Raw genomic sequence first — 9,677 nt, forward strand, 5'->3', positions numbered from 1 at the left:
TCTCCACTAGTTCTAAACTGCTAAATAAGGGACGGCTAACATAGATAGACATGCTTTAGATTTGCGCGAAAAGTAGAAACAAACATTTCACCTTCCGTTGCTGATTTAGTGACAGGTACTAAATGAGAAAACGAAATATCAGAGACTCTATATAGAAATACTGAGAAAAAAATGTGAATGTGCATTTGATGATATGCAAGTTGTACGGGTGACAAAAGTATTTTAACTCCTTACATGAACATTATTTTTCACTTGGATTTCTCGGAAAATGAATCACAGTGACGTCGTCAATTCACAGACCAATCTTATGCAAATTATCTGATTTTAAATATAGCAAACTCCTACATTTTACTAAAGCTTGCTATTAAAAAATGGGAATTGTAGTCATAATTTTATCAACTATACGGGAGTAAAGGAAGTGACCTTGACCATATTCTGTTATGTAATTAATCACTTCTAAACACTCAAGTATTCGAAATTTGTCTTTCCCGACGATGAATTTGACTACTTTGCCAATTTTTTGTTCTTGTAAACAAAACACACTTCTTAAACAATGTTTTATATTCAGTGATATTTACATTACAGTATATGTGTATATATATATTTGAAGAGAACACAAACACTTACTTCATATGGTATTTCTACAATGTGAAGTTATAATGATGAATATGCTTATGTATTTGTTTTGTGTTTACGCCTTCCGCTGTCTCTAATTTTTGACTACTGACTAGAAGCAAGGCAGCCAGTCAGAATCATTCTAGCACCGACAGTACACGCTAGAAGATTTACTGTTGCTAATACGATGCAACGAAATCTTAATGTGCAAGAAATATTATGTGGTATTGTATAAAATCTAACGCCAATCGCTAGCATTGAATTTTTGAGCTCCTCCAGAGGGCCATTTCGAGCCTGTATGCTTATAATGTTATATTGGATCATTTATTACCAAATTAAGAGAAAAGTAGGTTTTCCCTTAAATACCATATTCTCTCTATTTGAACGATCGATCGTCACTTTACCTTTTGTAATATTTTTCGCCAAAGATATCGAAATACTTAAATGTTTTATGAAGCTGTGATGTAACAGGTCCATTCACTTTAATATAGTAATGGACCATAATTTGCTAAAGACGTTGTTTTACATCCGACACTGTAAATCAAGCGACGTAAGTGAAAATAAGAATGCTCTCTTAGGTTAGGCCTAGTATCACTACCCTCCAAACAAACTAACGGTGACGTGGCGCGCATGTGGTCGTATTCACTCAGTGAACGAAAAGAAACACTGGTTGTATACCCTGATGTACTAACACACACACACAAAATATCACATTGTTACAGTTTTACAAACTTTAAGAAAATTTGTACATAATAAGAACCCATCGTAAGAACCATTTGGTGGATACGAGGATTTGAACTGACGAGTTTTGAGTTATGGAATTCCGCGATATTTCGAACGAGAAGCTTGACGAGTATGTAGAGTTTTATTTTACAGCGTGACTATCAAATAGGTATGGATATTTGGAACTGTGCATAGAGAAAACTATGTAACGTAGAGAAAAATATGTGTAAAATACACGCATAAAGAGAAATGTGTTCCACTGGCTTGTGTACAATTCATTCGAATTTGTATAATTATTTAGACTCATTTAAACTGTTTAATTTCCAGTGACTACAGGTTTACTTATTTGTAGTTGAGAACGATAACAAGTTCCAATTGTCGAACTTTGAATCACAAATTCCAGTCAAGCGTTCAATTAATCCCCGAAAAAATTGTGGAAGGTCTTTCCTTCTCCTCCAACGTAAGATTATGCTAAAATCTTCCGTTACTGTTTACGATGTTGGTACACAACAAAAAGGTACACATAGGGGGCGCCCGGGATTGAACCAGGGACCTCTCGATCTGCAGTCGAATGCTCTACCACTGAGCTACACCCCCTCGATTATTTATTTTTAACAGTTAGGATAATGTACATTAATTTGAAACCATATTCTTGAGATTTCTTCGTTAGTAGTGATGAACGTATGAAATTATTTCAAGTGGCACCTGTGAAAACAGTTCCTTGAAAGTTCTTACAAAAATGACATTCCACTGAACAAGTAGGCTTATAATAATGTTTGGTACACAACATAACATGCAAATGTAACATGATTAACTTGACACTTAATGTTTATTGTTCTCAGGATGATATAATACTGTGACTTTTTGTTTTCGCGTTTGTAGCACCTTCGACTTATCAGTGTAAAGCCCAATGTCAATTGATTTGTTGACATTCGTTATAGGTATATATAAAAATAAATTATAAACAGAAACTGAATTAAACGAAATCACATCACTGTGTTTAGATTACCTCTATTCGTACATTCGGGAAAGAGAGGCCACGAGTTTTTAGGAAGTGCCATTGAACATGATATTTTGTATATGGTGTCATAGGCCAGGTATTTAGGGTCTCGACTTGCAATCTCATGGTCGCGGGATGGAATCTCCGTCACACCCAAAATACTCGCCTTTTCAGTCGTGGTGGAGTTATAAAGTGGCTCTTTATCCTATTCATCGTTGGTTAAAGATTAGCCAAAGATTTGGCGGTGGGTGGTGATGACTAGCTGTTTCTCCACTAGTTCTAAACTGCTAAATAAGGGACGGCTAACATAGATAGACATGCTTTAGATTTGCGCGAAAAGTAGAAACAAACATTTCACCTTCCGTTGCTGATTTAGTGACAGGTACTAAATGAGAAAACGAAATATCAGAGACTCTATATAGAAATACTGAGAAAAAAATGTGAATGTGCATTTGGATGATATGCAAGTTGTACGGGTGACAAAAGTATTTTAACTCCTTACATGAACATTATTTTTCACTTGGATTTCTCGGAAAATGAATCACAGTGACGTCGTCAATTCACAGACCAATCTTATGCAAATTATCTGATTTTAAATATAGCAAACTCCTACATTTTACTAAAGCTTGCTATTAAAAAATGGGAATTGTAGTCATAATTTTATCAACTATACGGGAGTAAAGGAAGTGACCTTGACCATATTCTGTTATGTAATTAATCACTTCTAAACACTCAAGTATTCGAAATTTGTCTTTCCCGACGATGAATTTGACTACTTTGCCAATTTTTTGTTCTTGTAAACAAAACACACTTCTTAAACAATGTTTTATATTCAGTGATATTTACATTACAGTATATGTGTATATATATATTTGAAGAGAACAATAAACACTTACTTCATATGGTATTTCTACAATGTGAAGTTATAATGATGAATATGCTTATGTATTTGTTTTGTGTTTACGCCTTCCGCTGTCTCTAATTTTTGACTACTGACTAGAAGCAAGGCAGCCAGTCAGAATCATTCTAGCACCGACAGTACACGCTAGAAGATTTACTGTTGCTAATACGATGCAACGAAATCTTAATGTGCAAGAAATATTATGTGGTATTGTATAAAATCTAACGCCAATCGCTAGCATTGAATTTTTGAGCTCCTCCAGAGGGCCATTTCGAGCCTGTATGCTTATAATGTTATATTGGATCATTTATTACCAAATTAAGAGAAAAGTAGGTTTTCCCTTAAATACCATATTCTCTCTATTTGAACGATCGATCGTCACTTTACCTTTTGTAATATTTTTCGCCAAAGATATCGAAATACTTAAATGTTTTATGAAGCTGTGATGTAACAGGTCCATTCACTTTAATATAGTAATGGACCATAATTTGCTAAAGACGTTGTTTTACATCCGACACTGTAAATCAAGCGACGTAAGTGAAAATAAGAATGCTCTCTTAGGTTAGGCCTAGTATCACTACCCTCCAAACAAACTAACGGTGACGTGGCGCGCATGTGGTCGTATTCACTCAGTGAACGAAAAGAAACACTGGTTGTATACCCTGATGTACTAACACACACACACAAAATATCACATTGTTACAGTTTTACAAACTTTAAGAAAATTTGTACATAATAAGAACCCATCGTAAGAACCATTTGGTGGATACGAGGATTTGAACTGACGAGTTTTGAGTTATGGAATTCCGCGATATTTCGAACGAGAAGCTTGACGAGTATGTAGAGTTTTATTTTACAGCGTGACTATCAAATAGGTATGGATATTTGGAACTGTGCATAGAGAAAACTATGTAACGTAGAGAAAAATATGTGTAAAATACACGCATAAAGAGAAATGTGTTCCACTGGCTTGTGTACAATTCATTCGAATTTGTATAATTATTTAGACTCATTTAAACTGTTTAATTTCCAGTGACTACAGGTTTACTTATTTGTAGTTGAGAACGATAACAAGTTCCAATTGTCGAACTTTGAATCACAAATTCCAGTCAAGCGTTCAATTAATCCCCGAAAAAATTGTGGAAGGTCTTTCCTTCTCCTCCAACGTAAGATTATGCTAAAATCTTCCGTTACTGTTTACGATGTTGGTACACAACAAAAAAGGTACACATAGGCGCCTGATTGAACCAGGGACCTCTCGATCTGCAGTCGAATGCTCTACCACTGAGCTACACCCCCTCGATTATTTATTTTTAACAGTTAGGATAATGTACATTAATTTGAAACCATATTCTTGAGATTTCTTCGTTAGTAGTGATGAACGTATGAAATTATTTCAAGTGGCACCTGTGAAAACAGTTCCTTGAAAGTTCTTACAAAAATGACATTCCACTGAACAAGTAGGCTTATAATAATGTTTGGTACACAACATAACATGCAAATGTAACATGATTAACTTGACACTTAATGTTTATTGTTCTCAGGATGATATAATACTGTGACTTTTGTTTTCGCGTTTGTAGCACCTTCGACTTATCAGTGTAAAGCCCAATGTCAATTGATTTGTTGACATTCGTTATAGGTATATATAAAAATAAATTATAAACAGAAACTGAATTAAACGAAATCACATCACGGTGTTTAGATTACCTCTATTCGTACATTCGGGAAAGAGAGGCCACGAGTTTTAGGAAGTGCCATTGAACATGATATTTTGTATATGGTGTCATAGGCCAGGTATTTAGGGGTCTCGACTTGCAATCTCATGGTCGCGGGATGGAATCTCCGTCACACCCAAAATACTCGCCTTTTCAGTCGTGGTGGAGTTATAAAGTGGCTCTTTATCCTATTCATCGTTGGTTAAAGATTAGCCAAAGATTTGGCGGTGGGTGGTGATGACTAGCTGTTTCTCCTCTAATTCTAAACTGCTAAATAAGGGACGGCTAACATAGATAGACATGCTTTAGATTTGCGCGAAAAGTAGAAACAAACATTTCACCTTCCGTTGCTGATTTAGTGACAGGTACTAAATGAGAAAACGAAATATCAGAGACTCTATATAGAAATACTGAGAAAAAAAAAATGTGAATGTGCATTTGGATGATATGCAAGTTGTAACGGGTGACAAAAGTATTTTAACTCCTTACATGAACATTATTTTTCACTTGGATTTCTCGGAAAATGAATCACAGTGACGTCGTCAATTCACAGACCAATCTTATGCAAATTATCTGATTTTTAAATATAGCAAACTCCTACATTTTACTAAAGCTTGCTATTAAAAATGGGAATTGTAGTCATAATTTTATCAACTATACGGGAGTAAAGGAAGTGACCTTGACCATATTCTGTTATGTAATTAATCACTTCTAAACACTCAAGTATTCGAAATTTGTCTTTCCCGACGATGAATTTGACTACTTTGCCAATTTTTGTTCTTGTAAACAAAACACACTTCTTAAACAATGTTTTATATTCAGTGATATTTACATTACAGTATATGTGTATATATATATTTGAAGAGAACAATAAACACTTACTTCATATGGTATTTCTACAATGTGAAGTTATAATGATGAATATGCTTATGTATTTGTTTTGTGTTTACGCCTTCCGCTGTCTCTAATTTTGACTACTGACTAGAAGCAAGGCAGCCAGTCAGAATCATTCTAGCACCGACAGTACACGCTAGAAGATTTACTGTTGCTAATACGATGCAACGAAATCTTAATGTGCAAGAAATATTATGTGGTATTGTATAAAATCTAACGCCAATCGCTAGCATTGAATTTTTGAGCTCCTCCAGAGGGCCATTTCGAGCCTGTATGCTTATAATGTTATATTGGATCATTTATTACCAAATTAAGAGAAAAGTAGGTTTTCCCTTAAATACCATATTCTCTCTATTTGAACGATCGATCGTCACTTTACCTTTTGTAATATTTTTCGCCAAAGATATCGAAATACTTAAATGTTTTTATGAAGCTGTGATGTAACAGGTCCATTCACTTTAATATAGTAATGGACCATAATTTGCTAAAGACGTTGTTTTACATCCGACACTGTAAATCAAGCGACGTAAGTGAAAATAAGAATGCTCTCTTAGGTTAGGCCTAGTATCACTACCCTCCAAACAAACTAACGGTGACGTGGCGCGCATGTGGTCGTATTCACTCAGTGAACGAAAAGAAACACTGGTTGTATACCCTGATGTACTAACACACACACACAAAATATCACATTGTTACAGTTTTACAAACTTTAAGAAAATTTGTACATAATAAGAACCCATCGTAAGAACCATTTGGTGGATACGAGGATTTGAACTGACGAGTTTTGAGTTATGGAATTCCGCGATATTTCGAACGAGAAGCTTGACGAGTATGTAGAGTTTTATTTTACAGCGTGACTATCAAATAGGTATGGATATTTGGAACTGTGCATAGAGAAAACTATGTAACGTAGAGAAAAATATGTGTAAAATACACGCATAAAGAGAAATGTGTTCCACTGGCTTGTGTACAATTCATTCGAATTTGTATAATTATTTAGATTCATTTAAACTGTTTAATTTCCAGTGACTACAGGTTTACTTATTTGTAGTTGAGAACGATAACAAGTTCCAATTGTCGAACTTTGAATCACAAATTCCAGTCAAGCGTTCAATTAATCCCCGAAAAATTGTGGAAGGTCTTTCCTTCTCCTCCAACGTAAGATTATGTTAAAATCTTCCGTTACTGTTTACGATGTTGGTACACAACAAAAGGTACACATAGGGGCGCCTGGATTGAACCAGGGACCTCTCGATCTGCAGTCGAATGCTCTACCACTGAGCTACACCCCTCGATTATTTATTTTAACAGTTAGGATAATGTACATTAATTTGAAACCATATTCTTGAGATTTCTTCGTTAGTAGTGATGAACGTATGAAATTATTTCAAGTGGCACCTGTGAAAACAGTTCCTTGAAAGTTCTTACAAAAATGACATTCCACTGAACAAGTAGGCTTATAATAATGTTTGGTACACAACATAACATGCAAATGTAACATGATTAACTTGACACTTAATGTTTATTGTTCTCAGGATGATATAATACTGTGACTTTTGTTTTCGCGTTTGTAGCACCTTCGACTTATCAGTGTAAAGCCCAATGTCAATTGATTTGTTGACATTCGTTATAGGTATATATAAAAATAAATTATAAACAGAAACTGAATTAAACGAAATCACATCACTGTGTTTAGATTACCTCTATTCGTACATTCGGGAAAGAGAGGCCACGAGTTTTAGGAAGTGCCATTGAACATGATATTTTGTATATGGTGTCATAGGCCAGGTATTTAGGGGTCTCGACTTGCAATCTCATGGTCGCGGGATGGAATCTCCGTCACACCCAAAATACTCGCCTTTTCAGTCGTGGTGGAGTTATAAAGTGGCTCTTTATCCTATTCATCGTTGGTTAAAGATTAGCCAAAGATTTGGCGGTGGGTGGTGATGACTAGCTGTTTCTCCTCTAGTTCTAAACTGCTAAATAAGGGACGGCTAACATAGATAGACATGCTTTAGATTTGCGCGAAAAGTAGAAACAAACATTTCACCTTCCGTTGCTGATTTAGTGACAGGTACTAAATGAGAAAACGAAATATCAGAGACTCTATATAGAAATACTGAGAAAAAAATGTGAATGTGCATTTGATGTTATGCAAGTTGTACGGGTGACAAAAGTATTTTAACTCCTTACATGAACATTATTTTTCACTTGATTTCTCGGAAAATGAATCACAGTGACGTCGTCAATTCACAGACCAATCTTATGCAAATTATCTGATTTTAAATATAGCAAACTCCTACATTTTACTAAAGCTTGCTATTAAAAATGGGAATTGTAGTCATAATTTTATCAACTATACGGGAGTAAAGGAAGTGACCTTGACCATATTCTGTTATGTAATTAATCACTTCTAAACACTCAAGTATTCGAAATTTGTCTTTCCCGACGATGAATTTGACTACTTTGCCAATTTTTTGTTCTTGTAAACAAAACACACTTCTTAAACAATGTTTTATATTCAGTGATATTTACATTACAGTATATGTGTATATATATATTTGAAGAGAACAATAAACACTTACTTCATATGGTATTTCTACAATGTGAAGTTATAATGATGAATATGCTTATGTATTTGTTTTGTGTTTACGCCTTCCGCTGTCTCTAATTTTGACTACTGACTAGAAGCAAGGCAGCCAGTCAGAATCATTCTAGCACCGACAGTACACGCTAGAAGATTTACTGTTGCTAATACGATGCAACGAAATCTTAATGTGCAAGAAATATTATGTGGTATTGTATAAAATCTAACGCCAATCGCTAGCATTGAATTTTTGAGCTCCTCCAGAGGGCCATTTCGAGCCTGTATGCTTATAATGTTATATTGGATCATTTATTACCAAATTAAGAGAAAAGTAGGTTTTCCTTAAATACCATATTCTCTCTATTTGAACGATCGATCGTCACTTTACCTTTTGTAATATTTTTCGCCAAAGATATCGAAATACTTAAATGTTTTATGAAGCTGTGATGTAACAGGTCCATTCACTTTAATATAGTAATGGACCATAATTTGCTAAAGACGTTGTTTTACATCCGACACTGTAAATCAAGCGACGTAAGTGAAAATAAGAATGCTCTTCTTAGGTTAGGCCTAGTATCACTACCCTCCAAACAAACTAACGGTGACGTGGCGCGCATGTGGTCGTATTCACCAGTGAACGAAAAGAAACACTGGTTGTATACCCTGATGTACTAACACACACACAAAAATATCACATTGTTACAGTTTTACAAACTTTAAGAAAATTTGTACATAATAAGAACCCATCGTAAGAACCATTTGGTGGATACGAGGATTTGAACTGACGAGTTTTGAGTTATGGAATTCCGCGATATTTCGAACGAGAAGCTTGACGAGTATGTAGAGTTTTATTTTACAGCGTGACTATCAAATAGGTATGGATATTTGGAACTGTGCATAGAGAAAACTATGTAACGTAGAGAAAATATGTGTAAAATAAGCACGCATAAAGAGAAATGTGTCCACTGGTTTGTGTACAATATTATCTGAATTTGTATAATTATTTAGACTCATTTAAACTGTTTAATTTCCAGTGACTACAGGTTTACTTTATATTTTGTAGTTGAGAACGATAACAAGTTCCAATTGTCGAACTTTGAATCACAAATTCCAGTCAAGCGTTCAATTAATCCCCGAAAAAATGTGGAAGGTCTCTCCTCCAACGTGTAAGATAAGATTATATAAAAATCTTCCGTTACTGTTTACGATGTTGGTACACAACAAAAGGTACATATAGGC

General features: G+C 34.9%; 2 non-coding genes across 2 annotated transcripts; both read right to left on the bottom strand.

Moving 5' to 3' along the window:
* Positions 1-1,863: 1,863 nt before the first annotated feature.
* On the bottom strand, positions 1,864-1,935 carry TRNAC-GCA (transfer RNA cysteine (anticodon GCA)). The gene has a single exon. It is a non-coding gene; the product is annotated as a tRNA-Cys (tRNA).
* Positions 1,936-7,072: 5,137 nt separating this feature from the next.
* TRNAC-GCA (transfer RNA cysteine (anticodon GCA)) lies at positions 7,073-7,143 on the bottom strand. The gene has a single exon. It is a non-coding gene; the product is annotated as a tRNA-Cys (tRNA).
* Between the last annotated feature and the right edge of the window lie 2,534 nt (positions 7,144-9,677).

This window comes from Tachypleus tridentatus, chromosome 7, assembly GCF_004210375.1.
Source record: "Tachypleus tridentatus isolate NWPU-2018 chromosome 7, ASM421037v1, whole genome shotgun sequence".
In the NCBI taxonomy this organism is placed as follows: Eukaryota; Metazoa; Arthropoda; class Merostomata; order Xiphosura; family Limulidae; genus Tachypleus; species Tachypleus tridentatus.